Source organism: Cyanistes caeruleus, chromosome 13 (assembly GCF_971803275.1).
Source record: "Cyanistes caeruleus chromosome 13, bCyaCae1.hap1.1, whole genome shotgun sequence".
Lineage (NCBI taxonomy): Eukaryota > Metazoa > Chordata > Aves > Passeriformes > Paridae > Cyanistes > Cyanistes caeruleus.
The window spans coordinates 5,796,075-5,822,481 of record NC_141713.1 but is presented as its reverse complement, the minus strand read 5'-3'; the positions used below and the strand labels follow the sequence as shown (position 1 = coordinate 5,822,481).

Here is a 26,407-nt window from a genome sequence, read left to right as displayed (position 1 = left end):
CAGACCTCTGATCCTGCCCTGAATAAAAATATAGCATTACTGTCAAGCAGGGCAGAGGGCTTGAACTTAACTGGATTAAAGCACTGGATTTGAAGCAGCGTTCTTGGCTTGGTAGAGGGAGGTGTGGGGGGCTCCTCTGCTCCCAAAGTCAGCTCAGGCATAGGGGAGTCCTATCTGTGCTGCTGACTGAAAAACTTCAGCCTGAATTTTCTTCCTGGATGCTTGACTTGATGCTCAGCTGTCCCCTCGCTGCAATTCCATGGATTTATCCCTGCCAATGTCCCATGGGCAGCAGGCTCCCTGTCAGTGGGGTGTGCCTCATATTCATGGAGATGTATGCACGAGTTTAACTGCAAATAAATGCCACATTTGCTTATAGCTTAGTGTTTGCCTTTCCCATATGAATAAACATCCCTGGCTGCTCCTCTCAGTCCTGCCCACACCCTTGAGAACACTTTCACAGCCTGTTTGCTGCCCTTGGCTCTCAGTTTGCTCTTTGGACACTTTTCTTGCCAGATTTTGCAGGTTTTTTCTGACCTCTGCTGATGGTCCAATGTGCTGTGGTTTAATGGTGTGTTTTACAAGGGAGCAGAAGCCTCAGAGCATCTACTCCTGCCTTGTTGTGTGTTGTGCCTCCCATCTTGGTGAGCTTGGATGTATCCCCACATGTCCAGTAATGAGCATGGGCTAATTGCCTAGGCAGATAGAAAAATAGATAGGTAATTTGTAGCTATTTAATTTTACATTAGGTGGAGGGATGTAGGGGCAGAGGCTAATGTTGTTGGCATTTCTTTTCAGGGTTGTTAACCAGATATGCTGCCTCTGGGGCATAACAATGCTTCCCTCGGTAGAGCTCTAATACTTTTATTACATTCTTATTAATTTAGCAATGGCCTAAAGTCTGTGAGGCACCTTCCAAGGCATGATCCCTGCCCTGAGGACCTTGCAGACTAATTCCAAAGCATGATACAACGGGGGATTATTCAGTGAGAGCAAGGGCCTAATGGAGTAAGAAATGGTTTGTATTAGATAAATGGATAAGGATGAATCAGTGCAAGAGTTAATCACGTTGTTCCTTACAGGCACGTGGGGATAAAGCAGCTCCTCAGGAGATCTGTGGTGTCTTTCAAGCAGGGACCAAAGCTGGAGGTGTCTCCTGTCTCCCACATCAGGAGATCTCCCAGATCCTCACAGATGGCTGCATTGGGAAGCAAGTGCAAGATGCTACGTGAGTAAATGCTCTGTCTACAAAACCCTTGGCTGTAACCCCCAAAACTGGCCATGTCCTGTCCCCCAGAAACACCAACAGCTCTCACTCCATCTCCTCTCTTAGCCCTTTGGGGACAGAGGGCTGGGGGGATTCTTTTATTTAGAGTGAAATTGTAAAGCTGCACCTTTTTCCCCAGATTTCAGTTCTTGGGAAGCCACAGAGCGATGGTCCCAAACAAAAGAGCTATGTGGGAATCTGGGGAAAGGGCCGGAGAGGAGCAGGGCCTGGAAAAGGGCTTATGCTCAGGGGTGGCCAAAGGGTTCCCCAGCACCTGTCCCCCCTGTCTGAAGCCTGTAAGCTGCCCAGAACGGCCTGTGGCTCGTGGGACAGATGGGTCTGCAACAGCTGAGGGAGCTCAGGGCAGGCGGGATGAAAGCGAGACGAGGAGCCCTCCCCTCGGAGCCTCGGCAGCGCGGGCTGGTGTGAGCCAGTGGGGAACATTTGGTGTCCATGTGGCATCTGGCAGCAGAGTTTGCTTCTCTGGCATTTCCTTTGGTGAAAGGAAGAGCAAAGCAATTCCTTTCCAAGCAGCTGCTCCGCTCTGCTGGGAGGGAACTGCATCCTCCTCCTCCTCCCTGCCCTGGCCCCTTGGCAGGGTGCTGTATCCCAACCCCCTAAATTAACACCCCCAGTCCCAGGTAAACATCCTTTACACTCATTTACTCATATTTTTCTACTACTGAGGAAAGAAAACCTCTCTGCATCACTTACTTTTAAAACGAGTTGCTGTGGCAACTGGACGCTGCACTTGAAGCGCTCGGCTCTGTCTTCTTGACATCATTGTTTGACTTCCAGTTGCTGGAGCAACAGATCTCTGGGAAGAACCAGTGAGGCTGAGGTTTCTCTTTCTTTCTTTCTTCCTCCACGTTGCTTTTCTTTGGGGCCCGAGAGCACCAGCAATGGTTTCCTTTTCACTGAAGACACACACGCTGTTAACATATGATGGGAAGACTTCAGGCAGTAGTAGAAGGAATGGGGGTAAGGTCAAGGGCTCGCTACAATGGGGGAATTCCTACAAAACTGAGAAAAAGAGAGAAAGAATGAATGAGCCATTATGTGTCCCAAGATCAGAGGGTTAGAGAAGTGCCTCCAGCACACCCAGTGTCAGGCATTTACCATGTAATACTTTTCTGTTGGTGGTTCTGAGCCCCAGGTTTTCCCAAAGCAGAGACACAGCTGGGGTGACAAGCAGAGAATGTGAAATGCCATCAGATATAACTGTATAAGTCAATACCACAATGTAGCTCCTTCATTTCCTCTTAAATGAAATATTAGACTTACAGCTTCCTTCCAAAAACTTTTCATTGCTGTCAGGGCTCTGGCCAGGGAGCAGCTGTGTAACCCATCCCAGATAACTTTCTGCTGCAGTGGGATGCAGGAGGGCATATGGGCCAGCTGTTTACTTAATTATTGCTCTCTAAAAGCTGCCTGACCTCTGTGGCAATTGTTCAGGGCTCTGGCTGTAGCCACACAGGGTGGTTGGGGGTGGTGCCCATCAGGTGCACCATTGTCACCCTGTGCCAGCAGCTCAGAGGGTCCCCGTTGGCACAGGGGTGTCTTGGTGATGCACTGGGACTTCAAGAACCAGAATAATGTTCTTTGTTAAAATGCTTACAGCAATGCTCAGCTGCATGTGCCCAGGCTGGGACTCTTCACTGGGTTTATGCACTGACATCCAGGTCCTACCTCAGCATTTTGGGTGAACTGACATTGTGGTCCTGCAGAGTTCTTGGTGAAGTGTGGCTGTTTTTCACAGAATCATGGACTCCTAGAATGGTTTGGTTTAGGAAGGACCTTTGAGATCACCTAGTTCTACCTGCCCTGGCATGGGGTGGGGGTTTTCTTTGGGATTGGTGTTTGCAGAGCTTGAGGTGACAACAGCTACTGACTCTTTGCCTGATGCTGAATTCACAGATCCTTAAGTCTGAGTTTTGTACCACTCCCTGGCAGGAGGCTGACCAGGCGTGGTGTAAAGGCCAGGGCAAGAGGGATGCTGAAGGTGGGATGATGGATAAACTTCTGGCGTTATGCATTAATAAGTGAAATGTCAAAGCAGGGATTGTGTTTTGGCAAGTATTTTAAGCATAAAACCTTAGTGATAAACTACTGCACTTTTAGCAGGGTAACCATTTCCTTGATTACCTGATAACACAACCATAAGATTTCAATTTGAATCAGAAAATTAGGAGAGGCCTTAAGTGATGCTGTTGGATGGGCTAGAATCTGTGAAATTTAAAGTGCAGTTTTTAATTCAAATGGATTTGAAGTTAAATGTTAATTTTGAAAAAAAATTTGAGAAGTAGTAATAAAAAATGTTAAATCTCTTGGTGTCAAGATAGGTAAAGATAACTGTCATTAAAAGGCACGTAGATTCATAGAATCATTAAAGTTGGAAAAGACCTTTAGGGTCATCAGGACCCACTGTTAACCCAGCACTGCCAAGTTCACCAATAAACCACATCCCTCAGTGCCACAGAATTACTTAAAAACCTGAGATTTTCTTGGTCTTAGAATTCTTGCTAAGGTATCTGGCTGTCCAGCTCATACCAGATTTCCATATATATAAAAAAGTGCAAACTTTTTCACAACAAAGTTATGGTTTCAGTATTATACCCTCAATGCCCACAAAATACACAGAATTCAAATTAACAAATATACATGCCTCAAAGTCTACACAATGTCAGCCACAAATATGCAGGCAAGAATGCTGGTTGCTAGAGCTTGGAGTTAGCTATTAGTGAACATTTGTATGGTGCTCAGATAATTTGTTCTTAAATGCCACACATGTACCACATGGTTCAGATGTGGTTTGAGGAGCTATAAAATGGGATTTCAAACTGGTTCTGTCCCTACTCTTAAAGCCATGGCTCAATTAGGGCTCAGATGTATCTCAGCTCTAGGGCTGGCATCCTGAGTCAGGGATTTGTGACTAGCTGGGGTTTGTGGGAGCTGAAAGGCACGGATGCAGCCGCTTATTAGTGAATTTGTGCACGTGCCAGTCTGCAGTGAAATGTACTTGAAATAACCTATCCTAGATGCCTCTATGAGGATGATGGCCCTGATGATTTAGCTATTTCGGTTCCAGCTTGAATTATTCATGTATTTGAAAACACTCATGAATTATTTGTGTTTTCGCTAAATATATAATTTAAAACCCCCAAATCCTTCCCACAAAATGTAATATTTATTTATTTCTCACTGCTGTGATGTGCTGCCCCTACCCTGAACCAGCCCTTCAGCCAGAGGCTCACGGGGACATGTGGAGTCAGGGCACAGTGAAGGCATCACATCCCTGCATTGACCTTTGCCAACAGGGAATCAACCCCTGTTGCAGCAAGAAAAAGGAAGACTTAAAAAACTTAGGTCTAGCTCCCACTTTTCTTTAACTTCTGGGCACTGGGTTTTGGGGAATGCTGACTATCTTGCACACATGGGTTTAGGATTTAGAGGCTGCTTTCACAAGCTGACACACCTGGATTTAAGGTGCCCAGCAGTGGATCAAAAGAGTTTGATCCCTGTGATGGAAACTCCTGATCTGGTACAAATTCACCACCTGGTTCAAATGCATTTGACAGCTTTGTGACATACCTTGATCCTGGGAACCTTTTTGCCAAGTCCAGAGTTGTGTGTCAGCTTCAGATTGACATAATGTGGCCAGCTAACTCAAAGCTGGAGCACATCATATCATGTGCTCAGGCTAATTCAGCAAAAATGTGTTTGTGCTTGATCCAGATCGAATCTGTCCTGCCACGAAACCTCAGAGTGTAGCAGATGTGATATTAATAGATGTGCAACCACAGCCTGAGCCTCTCCCCCTCCCCAAACATCTGCAGAGAGGGGGGATGGCAGTGCTGGGAGGAGGCATCCTGCAGGGACAGCACTTCTGCTCTCGTTTAACTGTGTGAACTTCCCAGAGCTTACATTAATTTTAAAGAAAGCACTTTGGCATAACTGACAAAGAAATCCCGTCCCTTCACCTCATGGAATTTGTTTCTTCCAGGGAAAGTTTGAGTACCTGCTCTCTAATGAAGCATCTTAATACACCATGTAGATTTTCTCTTTTTTCTTTTCCCTCACAGCTCCTTCAGTGCAATAAAACTGCTTTATCTAGCCACAGTAACGGCAGTTTTTAAATCTCTTTGGGCTTCATATTATCTTAATGATCTTGATTTCACCTGTATATAATATTGCCCTGAACTGCCCTGCTGAGTCCTTGAAAAATGTCCTTACCGTTTGCTTCTGAGAGACCAAGATCTGTGTTCTTCCCTAGTTAAAAAATAAAAAAAAATAAAGCTTCACAGTTTTCCATGAGATTCCTTGGTCTTTTTGCTTTTGCATTGACTGTACATTCCAGCAGAAATCTTTCATTTTCGTGGCTTCTGTCATAAGAATTTAGATTTCCCCCCCTCCCTATTAGCTGATTAATGTGCTTTCATTTTGTCTAAAGTGTGTGTGTGAGTGTGTGTGCGTGTCCTCAACAAAAGCCTTTTCTCTCTTCATCTCTGTGTTCTGGGACTGAGGCCAAGTTGTGATTGTAATAATGTAATCTCTCCTGAATACTTGAAGTGATGGGAAAAAATGAGATTTTGAAAATGAAATAGATTAATCTATACAGCTAGAGGGGGGAAATAATGCATTTTAATTAGCTCTTGAGAGTAATTTTCCTTAAAGTAGTACAAGCCAGGTGTGCAAAAGTATTCTCCTGCCTTAAGAGTCTTGTTTCTCCTTCTGGAGTCCTTGGAAAAGATGGTGACAAGTGACAAGTTCATTTGGGATGCTTCTGTTGAAGGGATTGAACATAAGGTAACTTGATGGAACCTGATTTTTTAGAGGCTGCACTTAAGGATCTGAAAATCAAGCTCCTCTCCCCCTAAAAATGCCTCAAAGCCTGAAGCAGCTGCTCACTTCAGCTCGCAGGAGGACTCTGGTTTTTTGTGTGCTCGCGCACACGGGGGAACGGTGATTTATCAAGTTGTTTTATTTAACTTTTGTTCAGGATGAGATCATTCCCAAAAAGGTGTTCATGGTTTATTCCCGTGCTGGCTGAGGCTGCTGTCTGTCCTGCAGGAATGAGGGTGTTTTTCACCATGCAGGGCGCCGGGGCTGTGTTGGAAGGGAAATGCTGACCTGTAACCCACTGTGTACCTGCTCCTGCTCTGCCTGCTTGGGAAACAAAAACCACTTGCTCATGGTGTGGTGGCTGTGCCCATTCTCACAGTCTGGGCTGGGAAAAGACACCCAGGTAGTGGCTGGTGAACACCTTTTATACAGCCAACATACTCAACAAACTTTTGATTGTCAGACAATGCTTGTTATAACCCTTAGTTGTAAAGCCACCTCAAATATTCACCCTAATTTCTGTTTTTTTTAATGCTGAAGGAGCAGCTTTTATTCACCTTAATTTCGGTTTCTTTAATGGTGAAGGAGCAGTTTTCTGATGGTACAGCAAATGAAGTGTTGTGACTGGGGCTGCAGAAGTGTTTTATTCATTGATAAAGATGTTTATTCATAGAATCATGGAATGGTTTTGTTTGGAAGAGATTTTAAAGATCATCCAGTTCCAACCCTTGTGTCATGGGCAGGGAGACCTTCCACTAGATCAGGTTGGTTAGAGCCCCATCCAACCTGGCCTTGAACATTTCCAGGGATGAAAAAATTTGGGCAATTTTTGGCTGATTGAGTCTGGTCTTTTCCCAGAACCACCCCCACTTCTCCTGTTTCATCTGTACAACAAAAATCTCCCATCCTGCAGTGCTAACAAGCTCCTCAGCCTCCTCTTTCAGCCCAGGTCTACAACCAGCTGCAAAGGACACATGATTTTAGAGAATGTGCTGTTTTACCTCACTCTGAGTTTTATATCCCAGCCAGGCATACTGAAATTTTTCAAACTTCCTTTTCAATCAGTCACTTTGGCATCGTAATGGCTTGGGTTGCTCTTTTCTTGAGTCTGTTTTAATTCTTTACCTTTGTATTTTAGCAGCAAGTTGCCTTGAATTTACAGTTCCTGTAGAATTCCTCTATGAATAGCACCTAGGTTTCCTATTCTACAGCTGCAAACAAGGTTTAAAAGCTTTTGGGATTTCTTGGCAGCTAATAACTCCCAGACTCCAGCATAGTTCATTTTCAAAATGTTTCTCATGCTTCAATCTGGACAGCGTTATGCAGGTCAGGGAATCCTGTCAGACTGGGGGCCAGAGGACGATGTTCCATCAAAAGCTTTTTTGGCAAATAAAAGAAAAAAAAAAAAAAAAAAGCCAAAAGGACCTTTAGGAATACTGCTTAATATCCTTTCCATCCAAAATAGGAAAAGCACCTGTAACTGATGCCAAGCTCAGGACAAAATAAATAAATAAATAAAAAATAATCCCCAAGCAAAGACCTCCAACTGGAAATATTTCCTGAATGATCTCACTGAGAATCCCGTAAGTGGCTGGATCAGTTTTCGGGAAAAGGGAACATGGGCTTGGAGTCCATACTGAAAGACAAGAAAAAGCTTCAGGAAAAAAAAAAAAATGAGCCAAACCCAAATGCAAGCTGTCAGAGGTGGGATTGTTTTTCATTCCTGATTAGGACCTTTTGACATTTGGATGGAAAATGTCACAGGAATACAGCAAGACTTGAGATGAGGAAGCAGGTCTAAAATTTGACACAAAATGATGCTTGCAGCTTTCAGCTTGTGCCTACCCTGGCCCAGAGGCAGGGCTGAGCAGGGGCAGAGCTTGAAGGGTGAATATTGTCTTTCCAGACCTGTATCAGTGTGAGAGGGACGTGGCAGGTGATGGGTTGAGCAGCAGAGGACTTGTTTAGTGTCACCTTGGGCTTGAGCAGGCTGTTCAGCTGTGCTGTGTGGTAAATGAGGATAGGTTTGGTGACAGAACACTTCTAGGCTCATGCCCTCAGCTAATTTTCAGACTTTTCATCATTACAGACTGGCACTTTTAGCAAGAACATCAAGCTCATCACCAAATTGGGGTTTGTCCTTAACTCTGAGTGGATCTTTGCTTGTGTCTGACCTAGTGTCAGATACTGTCTCTCTTTTTTAATGATGTGTCTGCAATTAGTATTTATTTTAGATTTAATCAGTCAGTGCCTGTCAGCTAAAACCTCAAAAATTATGATCTTGTTGTCAGGAAGAAAGGAAGTTAAGCCTCCGGAGGGCACATGAAGGCTGTGAGTCCTCTCAGCGTATTTGGCATCCTGGGCAGGACTGAGTGTATTTAGGGTCATGACCCAGAGAAAAATGCACAAGGTCTTTTTCTGTTTATTTGGGCCAAACTGAGGCACTAAGGCATATTTGGATGGGTATTTTCACTTAGCAAGAACACCTGCTCAGATCTGGCTTTCACTGTTCAGAATTTTTGTGACTCATTCGGTTCGGTTTTGCTTCTGCTCTTCTTCATTTATCCCTCCAAATAAGTGAAACTGGATGTATCCTGAAATACAAAGTCCACCAGACTTTGCTTCCAGCTGCACTGGAAATGTTGCAAGGCATTTTCTTTTACAGGTTAAGAAATATAAGACAACTGGATCACACAGATCAGATGTTTCCAACCTGTAAATTGGAAAGGAATAGGAGAGGCCTCCCTCCTATTTCAACTGCCAGGAAAAAGAATCTTGGAATCTTTCTTTTCCATTGCAACACAGGCTTATGAGATAGAAGAGACTGAGACCAGCCAAAGTAAATCCTCTATGAGAGCCTGCTTGGAGCTTTAGAAAAGATTTGAAGAACTTATCTGCGTTGAATTAGTTTGCCTAATCCTAGTGATAATTTGGCTGGAGGTGTTCACTCCCCTCAGATACACTGCAGGCTGCATGCTGTAGTACTTAGCCACAGATTTAACAAGAACAGAGAGTCTCAGGGAACTTCCACACCACCATGTGAACACCTTCAGCTCGCCAGACTGATGCACTTCATCAAAGTGGACTTTTCTGTCACAATATGATGGCTGGATGTGAGGTACAAGCCTGCAACTGCAGGTCTGCTTAGCAGGAGAAGTAATGCATGTGCCATATGGTAGAAATTGATGTCTGGTAATAGATGTTTCATATATTCCAAGAACAACATTTGTTCCAAATGAAAATTCATACTCTTTAACTCTTTTTTAACCCACAACTTGATTTTAAGTTGAGCTTTCTGCTCAACTTAAGGTTGAGCTTTCCCTGAGATTCCACAGCATCCATAACAAGTACTACACCCTTCCTCCACAAATACTCTCTGTGGGCTCTGCTTCACATGTTCCTTCATCCCTGGTGCCCTGCTGGGAGGACTGCAAGTGCTGACAGCTTTTAATGAGCTGCAGAAACCCAGGGCAGTGAGGGCTGCTTTCCACGGGGGAGGGCAAGCTTATCTCTTAATTTCCAATCTCAAAAATACTCTGGGGTCCTGGGAGATGAAGGGCCTGTGTGTGTAAATGTAAAAGATAATTACAGCAGTGTTTCTGGCAAGGGGAGATGATGGAAACACCATGACAGAACCACCCCATGGCAAAGGTTGGAGAGGGCATTTCTGTCCCAGGCTCAGTATGCTCCAGGACTGTGCCCATCTCATTGGCTGCTTATTTAGGAGAAACAGAGGGAAGAGGCTCTAGCATTACAGAATATCTCAGTATTTTAGTGCATTTGGGGTTTCATGGTCAAATACTTCACTTAAAACAATTTTTTTTTTGGTATAACTTAGAGTATTTAGTGGTAAAATAGTAAATAACTGGGAAATTAGTAAATTATTGGGAAATTAAAGAAAAACTACTAAACACTTTGTAAGCCTCAGAATAAGGCTGAATCTCATTTTCAGGTGAGATGTAATCCTTCAGCACTTCATAAGAATGACCCTGATAAGTTCTTTCTGCATAATTTAAACCTGACTTGGTTCAGCAATAGCAATGTTTCACTCTGGGCATCTTCAGGGAAAATCACCTCTAAATCATTCTTTAGCAACAAATGTGGAAATGCAGTAATGTCTAGGGTGGAGGATGAAGAGTGCTCAAACAATGTTGGCACTGCTCAGCACTGAGCTTTCCTGGTCTGGAAATTAACAAAAAATACCATTTTTCTCTGAAGCTTTTAGAGGCATGCAAGGTACCAGAATATGCTCAGTGGGTTTAGGAATAACCATGACTGTAGGATTGACTGGGGTCTCCTCTGAGCTTCATGCAGTGATTTATCAAGGGGAAAGTGTTCCCCACTGCTCCCTGACTTCTCCAAGCTTGTCCAAGAGAAAATGGCATCTACCAAACCCCCATCCTAGGTTCTGCAGGATACCTGGAGATAAGGATATCTTCAAAAGCTGGGCTCTGGGTATATGATAGGCAAGCAGAGGTCTTCACCTGGGCACAATAGTCCTTCAGCTGCTCAAACACAATATTAAAAATATATATAGATTGTAGAACACACCTAATATAACATATAAAATACAAAATAATAAAATAGTATCTCTATATCCTGGACTCAGTTATACTTTTCTCCCTGGCATGTTTCCTTTTCTTCCTCCCCATATATGACTCTGATCAAGTTGTGCCACTTGAAGTGCATTCATGTGGGTCTTGTTAGGTCTTTTAATTTCAGTGGGGCAAAGGACCACGTGGTTCAGAGTCCCATCACAGAGAGTGGCAAAAGTTGTATCTGGTGAAGTCCAGGGGGGGTCACATCATCGGTTCAAAACGAGGGAACAAAAATAGAGCAGAGAATTGCAGCCAGTATGTTGGGAAAAACTCCAAGAAAATAGCAAAGCTGCCTTTTTGTGTGGACATGTTAGCTGGACAATGGAAACCCCCAAAAGCACAGGGAAACAGAGACTTTCATTTGCAGAGACAGACTTTATCCAGCGTTGTCTCCTTCCTCCTGGGCTGGCACATGCCTGTTTTGGCTGGTGCCAAGAGAAGGTGCAGGGCAGTTCCTGGGCTCCTGTGACAACCCTGAAGACTGTGACTATCTGTACTTTGTGATACACAAATCACATATGGCAACAGAGCAGAGTTTTCAAGTCTCCTTTTCCACCATTTAGTGGGACTCCGGCTGCAGCAAAGGGAACAGAGTCCTGGGGCCTCCTCCCATGTCTGGATGTTTTGCTGGAACAATATTTGTGATGCACAGACACATTTTTTCCCAAGGTATAAGCAGAAGAGAAAGCCTGGTAGGAAGGAGAAAGCCTGCATACTTTTCCTTCATGATCATATAAGCAGCCCACACTTACACAGCTTATAGGTGTTTGCTTCTCAATTCTACTATGATGGAAAGGTGCCTAGATCAATGGATGATGTCCTTTAGTGGAAGAATGCTCTATAGTCATAAATTCATATCTAAATCTCCAACAAACTGAAAGGCATTTTCATCTGCCTGAGGAAGATGATGTTGGTTTAAGTGTTTTTTTTCCTGAACTGTACTGTTTCCCATCAATATAAAATGTCTACAGAGAAGAAGGCTGTGAAAAGGGTTGCTTCTGCTGAAATACAGTTCTGTGGGAGCTATTTCATATTCTCCTGAAACTAGACTACCATCCAGAAATGAGCTGCTGGAAAATACCCACTCCCCAAAACTCCAGTTGGTGTGTCCTTCTGCAATCACTCTCTGGTTTCTACCTTGACTTAACCAGTCAGTCCAGTCAGTGCTGGCAGGCTGCATTTTCCAGCCACTTTTCTCAGCCCAGGGATGAGATGAGTATCTGCCTGACAGTGGCACAGGGAAAAGGAGGTTCCAGGACTCAGAGCCTGCAGATGCACAGATAAAGGGGAGAGGACATCTGGTCTCACCCGCAGTCTGTGAGGCAGGCTCTTGGCAGAGGTTTCTGAAGTGGCTTGAAGTGGGGAGGAGGGAGGGGCCGTGAGGATCATACTCCCTTCTTTTGAAAACGCAGGAGGGTCCTGGGTAGGGGAATCTGCCAGATGTAAAGGGACGCTCAGCCAAAGGAAAACATCCAAAGGCTGAACCTGATTTTCGGGTGTACAGGGATGTTCCTGTGCAAAGTTTTCAGACTGGTCTCTCACCTCAGCACTGCTCCCAGTCAGAATTATTTTCAGGCTAGTGGTACACTGCCCCACCCTCAGCCCCCACAGCTTGCACGTATCAACCTAAGATATACAAGTTTTGGCTTTTTTTCAGGTTCTTGTTATTTAAATAAAGGATAATCTCAAATAAGCGCAATCTGTGATCGACCCATAAAGACACTTCAAGGTTGTGCTTGATAAGCACGGAGATTGACTATCTAAAATTCATACATCCCTCCCTGAAGCCCCCCAGCTCAGAAGTATAAATATCTCTCACACACAGAATCACCTAGGGTCAAATTCTCTCCTGGTGTAAACTGGCAGAAATCCATTGATTTCTCTCATAAATCAATTTAATTAAAAGTGTCTTCTGATGTGTCTTTGTTTAGCAATAATGCTCATTTGAGAAGGTGTGATGGCAAGAAAACAAATCCCTTTACATCCCCTCCCTCCAACCCTCTGGCTAAATTTTGTTTGTAAAGAAAATATTTATTTTTTAAAACTGGAACAATAAATGTATTGTTCACAAGGAGTCTTTTGTTCTGCCAATGCATTCACTCAGAAGAAGCTTAGCTGAGGTTGTGTACTGGAGAGGGAGGAGAGAAAGGGCCAATTCGCAGGTATAAATTACCCATAAACGTGGGGACAATGAGTTCACCTGATAAAATCAGACCACCCTCCCTGCAAAACTGTACCTGAAGCATAAAAAAAATTAATACTTTTTTGAACTTCTGAAATGCTGTGATTTATTTAAGAACTTCTTTCTTTTTTCTACAAATCTGACTATTCCACCGGGACTACCCCATTAGGCTTAATTCAGCAAAATGCTCCCGAGCTTAAATTCACCGGCAAATCACTTAAACACATGCTTGACTTTAAGCAAAAGCTTAAGTCTCAGGCATTCAAACCATTCATGTGTGATTTATTCCTGTCCTTTTGGAGAGCAGAAGGAATGTAACTTGGCCAATCCACAGCCGATAAGGACGAAAAACCAAAGTGACAGACCAAGGTGTTAGGAAATATTAGCTTGGCTCTGAACTTGTGTATTGGCTGGAATGGGTTCAGATGTTTCCTTGAACCCTGTAGGGAATCCTCATGGGTTTTTCCCTGCTTTTCACATGGGCTTTAGGCAACACGAGGGCTCCTAAGCCCCAGGTGCTCTTGCTCAGCACTTGACAGCATGTAACACTTCAGGACTGCTTTGAGAAAAAAATTGGGACAGATGGCCAGCCTGCTGGATTGCTACGCTTGTCAAGGGTCAGCTCTCAAGTAGGTCTCTCTCAGCCTTCAGTGCATCTGTGATTTTAGATTACTTAAACTGTATGGAATATGTGTCATGAGCATTTTCTCACATTTATGCCCCGTGGGATCTCCCAAAACCCTGAAACGGGAGGTGTCACTATGCCAGCCTTATCTGTCATGTATCAGGACAGTTCCAAAAGCAGGTCGTGCTGGAGACTGTCACCACAGTCATTCTTTCAAGCACCTTGTGGTCATCTCATTTCCTCTGGTGAAGGAGCCATCCCAGCTGTGCCCTCCGGTTCCAGGTTAAAGCACTCGTGCCTCTGCAGCCCAGGGACACAGGATGTTTGCACTGCACTTTCTCCTGGTTTTAGGCCACCCTCGATCTCTCCCTCCTCATCTGTCTCACCAGGCAGGAATTGTCTCTCAGCCTTCCTTTCTCTGCAGAGCATCCCACGGGTTCCCAGTCACCATGCAGGCAGATGCTGTAACCAGTGGGACCATCCAGTGGCTTCCAGCAAGAAAGTCCTGGAGACTAAAGGAGGAGCTTGGGGGAAAATCCAGACATTGAATATCTACTTTGTTCAGGAGACTAAAGATGTAGTCTTTAATCTAATGCAAGGGTTTTCTTGGGAGTGCAGGAGGCTTCATCTCCCCCGTGGCTGACTGGTGGATGAGCTCCAGTTCTGCTCACAGCTCATCTCCTCCTGTCTCTGCTCCCAAGGGGACATACTCCTTCATCTTCACTTCTGCAATCCTCCCTGAGAACAAGGGTGCAGCTTTTCCATGCACGAGAAAGAAGTCTCTGTCAGTGCTGCTACAGTGAGACCATCCACTGAAACCTTATTTGCTTTATTAAATCCATTTTTCTCTCAGATTCCCCACATTTTTGCTGGATGTGTTGAGCTGATGAGTCCTGTTCACCTCCTGAGATGTTTATAGGCTTTAATAAAGAATATGATGGACAATTTAGTCCTTTGAGGGCAAGGATTTAAATTTTAGCCTGTATTAACTGAGGATATATTGGGGGATAAAGTAATATATCTTACATAGAAGTCTTTAATTTGATCCAAAGCACCTTATTTTTACAGAGTTAAACATTACTGCTGGAAATAATTTCAAATTTGCACAACATTGAATCCTAAGAATAGTTCTGAATTGAGCTTAAAACTTTTGTGGACTGAAAACTTTTGGGGACTGAAAGAGGAAAAAGAATCAGAAGGGGATAAAAGAGAAGAGACTGCGGGAGCTAAAATAAAGGAAGACAATCCCTTCATCACCTGAATAAAACCCACTAAGTGTTGAATTGAGGTAGAAAGACATTCGTTGAGACTGTGAAGTAGAAAGGCAGCAATTATTTCTTTGGAAAGTCTCTCTTAAGGACTTAAGCAGAAGACTGGAGGGGGCTAGAAGGAATTGCCCCTGGCTTTACCAGGAGAGAGGGAAAGAAAGGAAGCAATTACCCACTGAACAATGGCGAGTTAAGACGCTCCTTTCTGTTTTCAAACCCAAGCTCCCTCCCCAGTGTGATTTCCAGCTGGGAGAGAGGAGGAGAGGGCCCCGTGGGAGGCAGCAGCTGCAGGTGGGGAGCTCTGATGCAGAGAAAGGGAGGGAGGAGATGGAAGGGAGATGGAAATCCTGTGTGACCTCTGAAGATGCTCGTTCCTTCAGGGATGGGTAGCTGCAGTAGGGTTATACCGTGGACGCACCTTTTATAAGCCTTCCTTCATCAGATGGTAACAGAGGAGGTTTAGATTGGAAATTAGGAAAAGGTTATTCACAGAAAAGTCTGTCAGGATGCCCAGGGAAGTAGTGGTGTCACCATCCCTTCAGGTTGTGGTGGCATGGCTGTGCAGGGTTAGTGGCTGAATGCGATGATGTTAGAGGTCTTTTCCAATCTAAATGATTCTGTAATTCCTGTTCCTCTCTGCACTGTCTCCCCCGCACCCGCTGGCTCCCTCAGCTGTCCCACATAGCCAAAACTCATCCCTCTGCTCCTCTGGAAGTTAGGACGAGTTGGGGAGGATTAGTCAAACAAAAAGTGGAAATCCTGTGCCCATTTAGAAAAAAAACCACCACTTTTTAAAACTAGAACCCGAATCAAACCATTGCAGGCCCCCTCTCAAACCTGCCCTGCCATCAGGGCACATTGCAGAGCGTCTTGCATGCAGCAGAAAGTTGCTGGGGTTTAAGGCATTGCTACAGCAAGATCCCTGGTGGGTGAAGTAAATCAGCAGCACACATGGCCCAGTGAGAACAGTTAGAGACAGGAGTTCCTTCCAAGCTCCACCACCCTTCCAGGGCAGGGGGAAGGAGGGACTGCTCTGTTCACTGCCACCTGGGAGCACTACGGGGGTTTCAACACAGACAGACAGACAGACAGACACATTCTCTTGATGGCTGTGCTGCACCCTGGCCTTCCAAGAGCAGGGGATTCTCCCATCTCCATTATTCCCCAGCAGTTGGATGTGCAGGAACAATGCATGGCATCTGTGTGTCAGGCGGAGTACAGGGAACACCTGGAGCCTGCTCTGTTTTATGAGGTCGGTAAAGCTCTTGTAGGTGCTGGCAGCCTCTCTGCCCCTCCTCTCCCACTCCAGCCACATCTCCCCCTCCTCCCACAGCCAGGCACCCAGCCTTGGCCTCTGGCCCCAGGGCTGTGCACAGCTGGACAATATTTCTGGGCTGCTTGAAACAGCCGGTTCCCACTGCCTTTTTCAGCCAGCCTTGTTCCTCTCTATGTATGACCTTAAACCCTTCTTCCTGTTCTTTCTCTTGCTGCTTTTGTCTTCCCTGACCTGTTTCTGCACTTTTCCTTTCCCCATCCTTTTGCAATTAGGTCAGAGGGATGCTTTCCCATCTCTAGGACACTTATTTCTAGCTGTCACCAGTGCGTAGCGTTCTGCCTCCCTCAGGATCCCATTTCCAATCCATATTTCTGTCAAGGTTATATGAAGGCATTTCTGCAGCCACAGGTTGGCCTGAGTGACTGCAGGGCTTTGCTTATCAGGGTGGGAACTATCCCAATGCCTCGGTGGTCTGTGTGCACCCTCCACTCCTCTCAGGCTCCTGGAAGCTGCTGCCTCGCATGTGTTGGAGGGTGTTATTCCCCTTTCGTTCTTCTCTGGATAGAGCTGACTTCAAAGAGATTTTGTTCTTCATATCTGCAGGTCACCTGAGAAAATGAAGCAAGCAGGATATTCCCTGCAATGTCTGTGGGTCTAAAGGTCAGTAAGGAGACTGGTTTTGTTCCCTGGTCAAAGGGAACTTGTTGTGTTCCCTCTTGGAGTGTTCTCTGCAGGAACAGTGATCATGGGAAAACCAGCCTAGGTAGGGCTTCAGTGCCCCCAGGGACTTTGGTGTCCATCCAAGCTAGAAGAACCTGATGGATGAAATGTGCATTTTGAGATCATCTGAAGTGACCTTTATGCTCTAGTGGATGCTGTCCCTGCCCATGGCAGAGGGTTGAAATGAGATGGTCTTTAATGTCATTTCCAACCAAAACCCTTCTATGACTCCATGATTCTAGGCAACAAGCCAGATATTGGCGTGGATGCAGCCAGTGCTGGCCATCAGTGCTGCAGGTCCCTGATGTTTTCATGTCCTTTATATCATGAGTCTATTCACCCCTGTGGAACAATGGGCCAGGCCTTCTCCTGAGTCCCATGAGCAGATTTCTCCTCCATTCATGCAGCTAAGCCTGAAGTTTGCACTATTTGTCACCTGAGCCATGCTTTGGGGTTTACTGGTGGGGAGGATCTGAAGACAGTGAGAGGTTTGGGTAGGTCTGGGGAGGGTGAGAGCAGGTCATAGGTGAACCTACCCATAAGGGGCTCCTCTCTGCTATCTCTTGGGAAGGGTGATTGGAAATAAAGTCCCAGAGCTCAGGTGTTGAGCTGATGCCCCTGCTCAGAGAGTACATATACCCACCCAGCCCCAGGGAGGGTTGGTTTGTCTGCTGACTGGTGGGGCCTGCAAATTGTGGTTCATTCTCCATCACTTCACCAAGGCAGGATTTGCCACAGTTTTGCCAATAAATTTTTTTTTTACCTGGGGACAGGACTGTTGCTCTGTTGTCCTGTCTCACCCCTGTCCTGCTCATAGCTGGGAGAGAGCAGCAGAGCTGGTGTGCAGCCATGCATGGCTCTGCTCTGCAAGTTCCTCTGCCTGGCAATCCATAATCCTGATAAAGCACCATCTGGGCTGGAAGTGTGTGAATATCCAACATGACACCACCTCAAATTCTTTCTTTATGCTTATTAATAACAAGCTGTAAAAATAGCAGTCAGACAAGATGAGATCATAAGGCTGATCGTGGGATGCCATATGCTGTCTGTTTTACTGAGGGAGACACACAGAGGAGACCTGTGCTCTCTTGCCAGAGCAGGGTGGGGCTGGGGGGCAGCAAGGGGTGTATGGGCTCTGTCCTTTTTAGGATAAACCATTTAGGATAAACAGAGAGAGGCACTGCTGGAAATTACTGAAAGTCTCTGAGGAGCAGCAGCTCTGTGGACAGGACAACTATTCCATGGGTTTGTGGTGGCTTTATCTGGTTGTGACTCTGGCTGCTCTGTCCTGACCACATATCTCTATTTCTTTGAGGCGATGATACCTTAACAGAAGCCAAAGATTTTTCTTTTTTTTATTTTTTGGACTCTCTTTACTGTGAAGTTAAGAGTTGAAAAAATGCAGAGAGACAATGCTGGGCCCATTTACATTTGTACATGCTTTACAAAGATGATGTCTACCTTGGCTAGCTGTGAGATAGCAACATTTTCTGTACTTAAAGGAATATTTCCAGCACCTAGCAGTGTCCAATTTGTCTTTCATAATCCTCTGGCTGAGAAGTGTTAGTGTCGATTAGGGCTCTTCAGACTTTGATAGCTCATGAACAACAATGCTGTTAGTGAAGTGTGAAGGGCAAGAACCTGCTCCCTGCTGACCCAGGCCAGGGTGCTGTGACTTCTTTTGCCCAGGAGATTTGCCTGTGTTACATCTGGGCTGTGGTTCATGGCAAACTACAGAAACAAATTTTCTGACTCTCTGTGTAAGGAATTAATTTCCTAACTCAGAGCGTTGCTCCCCTGGTAACACCCCGGGCTGTGGAGCTGCCTGCTCTGCAGACCCTTGTGCTGGTGCATCTCTGCCTTGCCGGAGGGGCTGTTTTTGGGGGGTTACTTTAATACCAGCCTCAACGAGGCTCAGGTGCCAATTAAAGCTCGCACAACCAAGCACAAGCGGGACCTTGGGTAATATCCCTTGCCGAGGCGGCAGGTTCTGCTGTCCCGGGATGCGTGCATGAGTCATTGTCTGGAAATCCAGGTGGCCAGCTGTGGGCCAGAGCCGGCCGGGCTCCCGCGGCAGGCGGGGTGAAGGAGCGGGGCTGCCGTGCGGAGCAGGCCGCACCGTGCGGAGCAGGCCGCAGGTGAGCGCCCGCACATCCCGGGCTGCGGCAGCGAGCCAGAGCCTGTGGGGCCGGCCCCGGGGCAGGAATCTGCGGCAGCTGGCTCCATCTCTGCCCCCCAGCCTGCTGCGAGCGAGGGAAGGGGGCTGTTGTCACAGCTGCCCCGCAGCGCTCGCTCTCCAGCTGCTTTTGGCTGGTGGCTTGCAGGGAGCAGAACCAGGGACCCCCGCGGGCCTCTGCTCCGGACAGCTGGGGAAAGGCTCCTTTGGGTTTTCCCTGTGCCAAAGGCTTTTATTTCTCAGCACAGCATTAATCTGAGGGCTCTTCCTCTCCCTGCTCCCCTCCAGGCCATGGGCTGAAGGCTCTGTGCAAAGCACAAGTGGACGATGTGGCTGGAGAGTTCGTCTGGAGTTTCAGGAGGGAGGCACAGTCCTGCCTCGGGCTCTGGGTTGTGTTGGCTTTGCGACCAAGATGGTATTCTTTAATTTAAAAAAAAAAAAAAAAATAAAAGGTTTATTTTTTTCATGACTTTTCAAATTGTTGAGAAGCCTGGTGGCAATACAAAATGAGGACATTATATTGCTTTTAGACAGTGACACATGAGCTTTTGATGAAAAATCAATAAAATAACTAGTGTTGAACTTAATAAACTCTTTAAAAAGCTGTGAAACACCAGGGAGTCCTCTTTTGAGGATGATCATTGTCTTTCCAAAAGGAAAAGCAGATTTCTGAGGAAAAAGTGTGACTAGATCTAGTTGGTAATTTGTTGGCCATGAGTAGAGAGGTCTCTCTCTGCCTCAGATCCACCTCCAGCCTTCCCCATAGCCCTGGGCTGAGCTGTACCATCAGTGTGCAACTAAATCCCATCAGCCTTCATAGGTCAGGCAATTCTCTTCCTTCTTGAAGAGGAAAAATCAGCCAAAAGCCCTCAAATTCTTTTTGAGGAATAGGACACTGCAAGAAGCAGCTTTGGTTTAGGGCTGCTCTTCCTCATCAGTGCTGTTATTCCATGGGCATTGTTCCTGTCTGTGCCCACCTTGGGGGATGTGTAGATTAGGGCTCCATAAAGCACTGTCATGCTCCAGGAGTGGGACAGAAAACCCCTTTTTGTATCTGTCCCTGAAGGAGTCTTGCTGGAAGGTGAATCAGGGCAATGGCTCTGCAGGAGCCTCTTGTAATTGCCAGATTTAAGATGTTTGGCTCTGAATAAATCTTAGCTTTTACTTTGCTGGGATAATTCAGGCTTGAAAACTGAAGTGACAGTTTATAGCCAGAGCCTTCTGTTTGGCTTGTCCAAGATTGTGCATGTGTGTGATGTGGCTAAATGCAAATAAGCTGCTCCCAGAAAACACAGTCACAAGTGCTAAACTTATTATCTGCATGGGCTGATGGTGGGAGCGAATGGAGACCACATAAATTACCTTTTTTTTCTGCTCAGAGTGAAAGTGATACTGGTGCTATAGTCCCTGACAGTGAGGAATGACTCTTTCTGGTTGGACAGGTTTGATTGGCCGCTAATTTACTCTCCCTCCTCTCATAATTCAGCACAGCTTTCTTGATGCGCTCTGCCAGCTCTCCCCAATTTGCTGCTAGGAGGATTTTCATGCAAGTGAATTGTGGATTCCAGTTAAAACATGTACGGAGCACGCTCCTGCTTGATGGCTCTGTGCTTAGATGTCGCAGGAAGAGACAGTGTTTTGTATAACTGCAAGAAAAATACCATGTTCTAATTAGTGTAATTTATAGTCCCTTGCAGGCTAAAACAGCAACTGATGAGTCATGGAAGTTCCTTCTTCTGACACTTGCTGAAAGAAATGTTATTTTAGCTCCCATAGTTTTTTGGGAGGGGGGAGGAATAGGGTGTGGAGGGTCTGAAATGCCTCACCCCCTCTCCAGCACCTACATCCTGCAAAGTGGTTCCTGTTTAAAGATTTCTGGGGTAGTTACTCTGCAGTGAGGGAACACTGATTATGGCCATGTCTAATTATCAGTCTAATGATGTCTAATTATGGTGGATCCCAGTTTGAGTGATTGTGTTGGAACTTGGGCTCCTGAGCCCACTGTGGCTGCTGGGAGAGGAGGTTTCAGTAGCTGCAACAGTGCCAGTGTTGAATTTGTAGCTGAGCAGGCAGAAGGATGAACACTCAAGACCCCCTGTACTCTACTGTGGGCAGGTGGGAGCTGAGTGAAAGGTGGGACTTTCAATTCCATTTTCAAGAATGGCCTTTCTACTGAGTTTCAACCTTGTCCTACCCCTCTGGCCCAAGACTTTGTTCAAACTGGTCTCTGCAAAGGTGAGTCACTTGGATTAAAGAAAAGTTTTACTCCTCAGGTTGGGTTTTCCAACCTGAACTTGTCATTGATGCTTGGATGAGCTGAGACAAACAGCTCAGGACCTGACTGTGAGCTGCAGGAATGACAGGCACAGGGGTGGGGACCCTCCCACCTTGTCTTGGGGACTGTCCCATGCCATGTAAATCTGGCTCCGACCATGAGAGGTCAGCAATGGACCTGCCCAGAGCCAGCTGCCCTCCTTGGAGCAGGCACTGCAAAGCCCCCTCCATTCAGGTACAGGGGATGCCATATGGATATTTTGCTTAGCCTGTTCTATCCATGCATATGTTTGGAGTGGTTAGTGACATAAAAATAAGCTCCCTGGAACAGTGGTGTCTATAGCAAGCTGTGTCAAAGGCTTCGCCCACAGCAAAGGCAAAGATTTCTTCATTGAGCATTTATTTTTTGTCCTGGTTACTTGTTTGGCACCACTTCTATGGTTTATGCTGTTGGAAGACAGACAATTCTCCAATAACCAGTAAGATGTGACTACCTTGCAACATTGTCTATGAACTTCAAGAACTTACGGAGGCTTTTGGAGGAAAAAAAAACCATTATATAAATCTGAATCTTATTATGAAAATGAAGTTGCAGAGAGTTCACTTAATGACGTGTCAGTTATGAAGGGTCCCCAGACAGAAAAGAAGTGGCCATTTCTGGTTCTGCTGAAAGTGTGCCAAGGACTGTGTTGGACCACAAGGCTCCTTAGAAGTGTTATTTCTAACTCTGGCTTAGTCCATGATTTTGGAGAATTTCTTCAAAAATCTTTGTGCTCATGGCAGAAAAATCATTGCTGTTTTAGCTCTGACAGGCAGTGGAAGTGTGCACCTGAGAGTGGAGAGTCAGTGGAAACTTGCTAGAACTTTGTAGAATTTTTGATGATCTTTGTGTGACTTAGTGCATCTGGAGCAATCCAGGTTTATCAAGGTTAATGATAATGATAATGATAATAATGATAATAATGATAATAACGACAACAAAACAACAAAACAACAAAACAACAACAAACAACAACAACAACAAAACAACAACAACAACAAAACAACAACAACAACAACAAAACAACAATAATAATAATAATAATAATAAAAATAATAAAAGATAGGAAGGATACTGCTTTGTATCCTTATTCAAATACTCTGTGCTTGTGTAAAAATGCAGAGTAACTCCTGAGGCAAGTGATGATCTCAGCTGAGTGGTGCCAGATAACAGAATTTCTGGCAGACACACACAATTTTAAGGTGCTTTTCCCAGCTATTTTTATGACTGTTCACAAGATGGTATTTAATCCATTACTGATATTTGCAGCATGACTTTAGAAAAACAGAAAAGGATGAAATGATTTCCAGAGGAGCTAATTTCTCAGGAGGAAAATTTCTTTCTTAAGGACTGCACTTAACCTGAAAACTTCAAATCCCCAGGTAAATTTATCAAGCTACTGGTTGTAAAAATATATTGGTTCAAACAGATTTTGGGTGAAAGGATCTCTCAAGTGAGTAGCACTCAATTAAACTTATTCTGAATCTTCTCTTTCCTGATGTATTCAGTCTTAGTTTATATTTTTCGTCTTGCATCTTTGTAGCAAGAGGCCTAAAAGCCTATTTACAGGTATTTGTGCAGAAGTTTTAAGGGTTGTAACAAAATATGATGCATTTTAAAGCAACATTTTCACTGTTTTTTCTGTTTTTTGGGGGGAGAGATGCTATTTTCAAATATGATTAATGAAAGTTTGCAGGTGCCTTATAGCTCTTCCTTTCTTGGGCTCATTCCACCCTTCAGCCTCCTCTTTTCTTCCTCTCATCAGTCATTGCTGTGTGAATTGTCTCAGCCCTCCAGAGCACCATCTGAATAGTCCCAGAGAGAGCAAATGATTTTGTTGTTCTGGTTAAATCTTTGCATGATTTTCCCAGAAAAAATGGAACATAAGCAGAGATTGCTGAGACAACAGTGGAAGAATTAATAACTGCTCACCAGTAATCTTTTTAATTTTCTTCTGGACCTGTATCTAACAGCTGGGATGACTTTCTACAGCCAAGTCTGGCATTTACTTGCCATTGTGAATGGAGATATTCTTCTTTATGCCTTTTAGGAGTTAAGGTTGGTCTTAATGAAAAGTCTCAGAGGGCCTCCATGTATGTTAATGAAATGTTACACTAAGCAGCTTTGCTTAGTGGATTTCCCAGGGCAGGGAGGTGGCTATGAGCTGTTGGTCTTTTGTTTGTGGCTTCCTTCTCAGAACTGGCACTGGCCAGAGTTGCTGTCTGCATCTCTGCTCCCACTTAGATATCAAATGGCTTATCTTCCCTCTGCAGAACCTTTCTTCTCTCTGACAGCAACCCATAGCAGTGATAAGCTGAATTTTTCAGCCAGAGAAATCGTCCATCAGATGCTTGCTCTTCTCTGCCACCATGGAGGAGGCTCATCCATGAGGATGGTTGGTGCTCAGCTCCCTCCACAGCTTGGTTGCCCTGGTGGAATCTGGCCTAGGCAAACTCTGGGAAAAATGGAGCTAATTAATATTCTAGTGCTGAAATTTGTTTTCCAAAGTGTTATCTCCAGAGATGTCTCTTGAAAGAGTCCAAGGGGTTGGTGTGGACATGTCAGTGGCTGTTTATCCCTCCTATCACACGCTCAGGGATGGGAGAGGTCAGTGTCTTGGACAGACACTAAAAATATGGGTGGTATTTCCGCCTCTGAGGCAATTCCTTTGTGATCCTATGGTCCACTCTTGGCATCCCCAAGTGCCTTGACGGGATTTAAGCCCTTTGATTTAGGGAGCAATATCTAAAGCTGGTCTTTTATATCCTGTGCCTTTGTTTCTCTGAATTATTGTACTCAGCTGTGTGCCAGGGCAGTTTTAGGGCACCGTTCCTGGTGCCAAGCCTGAGTCTTAGATCTTCAGGTGGAACTTGCTGTCCAATTGCAAAGATAAAATTCCTCAGAGAGCTTTAAAACTCAAACTCTCAGAGCATTCCTGAAATAGCTGTGAAATGATATTAAGTAAATACCTAAGGCAATGTTTAGATGTGGCAAGCAAAGGTGCCCTGAAGCTGCTGAGGCTTGCCACTTGCCTCTCAAGTGTATTCTGGAGCATTCATAAAGGACTTTGCTTTTGACATAAGTGGCCATGAAAGCCCAGGTAAGGTGGCAATCTGCTGCTTGAGGTGTAACCTGGAAAATGAACTTCGTGCAATGCAGCTCTGGAGCGAGAACCTGAGCAAAAACATTCTTGATGCTCTTAGAAGTGACTTTTTACCACCCTCCATATATCATAATTTGTGTGACTGGTGAGGAAAGGGAGGAATGTCTCCTTTGCTCTGCTCCTTTGTGTTAAAAGAAAATCTTATCTGAAAGGCTTTAAATCTTTCCAAAAAGATAACTCTCCATCAGAAAAGCTGAAATAAGTCTGGGCTTTACACATATAATAAGTGAAAGTCACTTTAAAGTCCTCTATTAATAAATTGTCATGCTTCTACCTGGTCTTCTTCCACTAAGTGTAATTTATAGAGGTGCTCCAGTGGCTAAATACAGCACAGGGCACAGGAAGGGATAAGTTCAGCAACTTGTAAACACAACTTGTGTTCCCTTCTCAGGACAATTGAAGGCATAACAAGAAAAAATTCATTGCTTAGACCATAATTTATTTAGGAGTGTCAAGATCCTGGTCAGCAGAGTCAGGTTTGTGGAGCAGCTGAGCAAGGATCTGAGCCTGGACCTTAGGGATGGATGCAGGCAAGGTGGAGCTTTCTCTGATGCGTCTACAGAATCTTGTTGGTGACTGCATTTTCCAAGTCTTTATCTCTAAAGATCTCTCAAACCTGACCAAGGAGCTCTGATTCTCTTGTTTGCAAGCCATCAAAACTCTCCTTCCAGTTGAGGAGAAACTGGTTTTGCTTTTAGCAAAGATGGACAATGTGGGCAAGCAAAATGTGTGTCTTGACCTTCATGCAGCTGGGAAAATCTCATCAATCAAACCAGAGGCTGCCATGCTTCATCAGGCAGTTCTGAGCTGGTGTTCATAAGGTTTAGCACTCAAATCTATTGTGATCAATTATGCAGGGAATTAAAAGTTGCTGCACACGTTCTTATACCCCAAGAGTGCATGTGAGCACAGGGAAAAGGTTCATTATGTGCTGACCTTAGATTGCCAGCCAGTGTCCTGGATAGGGTGGGCAAACCTTGGGTTTGGACTGTCAGGCAAAGATGGAGGGCATAGGACAGGTTGGGTTCACCCTCCCAGCTGTGGCCAGAAAAAGGCAGAAACAAAAGGGAAGACAAGATCTCAAGGGAAAGGATGTGGTTACTTGTGGAACTGATTGCAGAAAGCTGTGAGCTGGGGAAGGGAAGAAAGCTGTTGGATTTTCTAGGAAAGACAGTGTGACAGTAGAAGATGGGCTGCTTTTAATAATCTGTTCAGAGCTATTTCTGCAAGAACAATGAATCTCTGTGCCTCAGTCATTCCCCATCTGTTTTCAGAACTCATCTGAAAACTCATCTTTCCTTCCTTTCCTCTCCCCTTCCGCTCTCTCCACTGTCATTTTTATTTTAATTTTGCCTCTCTGCTCTCCAAAGTTTTGTGGGGATGGAGCCTGAATGAGGAAATAGACAAGGTAACACACATTAACCAGCAAAGCAAGAACTGATTTTTTTCTTTTGCACCCATTTATTTTCTTCATACCCCAAACATCTTCATAAAGGAAATGATTTAACCTTTTGAGTATGAAGTATATGCCAAGGGGTTCTGGGTTTGTGTTGTAAAGTATTGTGAAATGTAAATCGAGAGAGGAAAGGCATAAATCCCTCTCCAGTTTGATGCAGATTTTGTGAGGTGCTTCAGGTGATATTGTTTGCTGTGGGAAGGGTTCCTGCCTTCACTCCCTTAACAAATATGAAAAAGAGCTTTTGTATTTATATACAGATACAAAAAGGATCAAGGAAGGAAAAATATTTTTACCTCATATTCCTCCCTCTCTTAGGTACTTTGGGAGAGGCAGAACATGAGTGAAATGGGGATATGAGGTGTTAATGGGTTGAAATCTCTTAATGCATTAAACATAAGCTTAGACATTCTCTCATTATGCTTTTCCAGTTTTCCCCACCCAAACTGCTCTCCAGGGTATGCTTCCCCTGGGTCAGAATAATCATCTCTCTGGTCTGCCATCAGAGAGCCTCTGCTCA

At 44.9% G+C, this 26,407-nt stretch overlaps 1 long non-coding RNA gene across 6 annotated transcripts in view; it reads left to right on the top strand.

The window, feature by feature from the left end:
* Positions 1-26,407, top strand: part of LOC111934023 (uncharacterized) — a 118,010-nt gene that overhangs the window by 31,459 nt on the left and 60,144 nt on the right. For 2 of the 6 annotated variants that reach the window (XR_015275749.1, XR_015275751.1), the window contains one exon: positions 1,083-5,581. This is a non-coding gene — a long non-coding RNA (uncharacterized LOC111934023). Of the gene's footprint in view, positions 1-1,082 lie in introns of those variants that run through there. The other 4 variants (XR_015275759.1, XR_015275755.1, XR_015275754.1 and 1 more) reach the window with 3 other exon arrangements.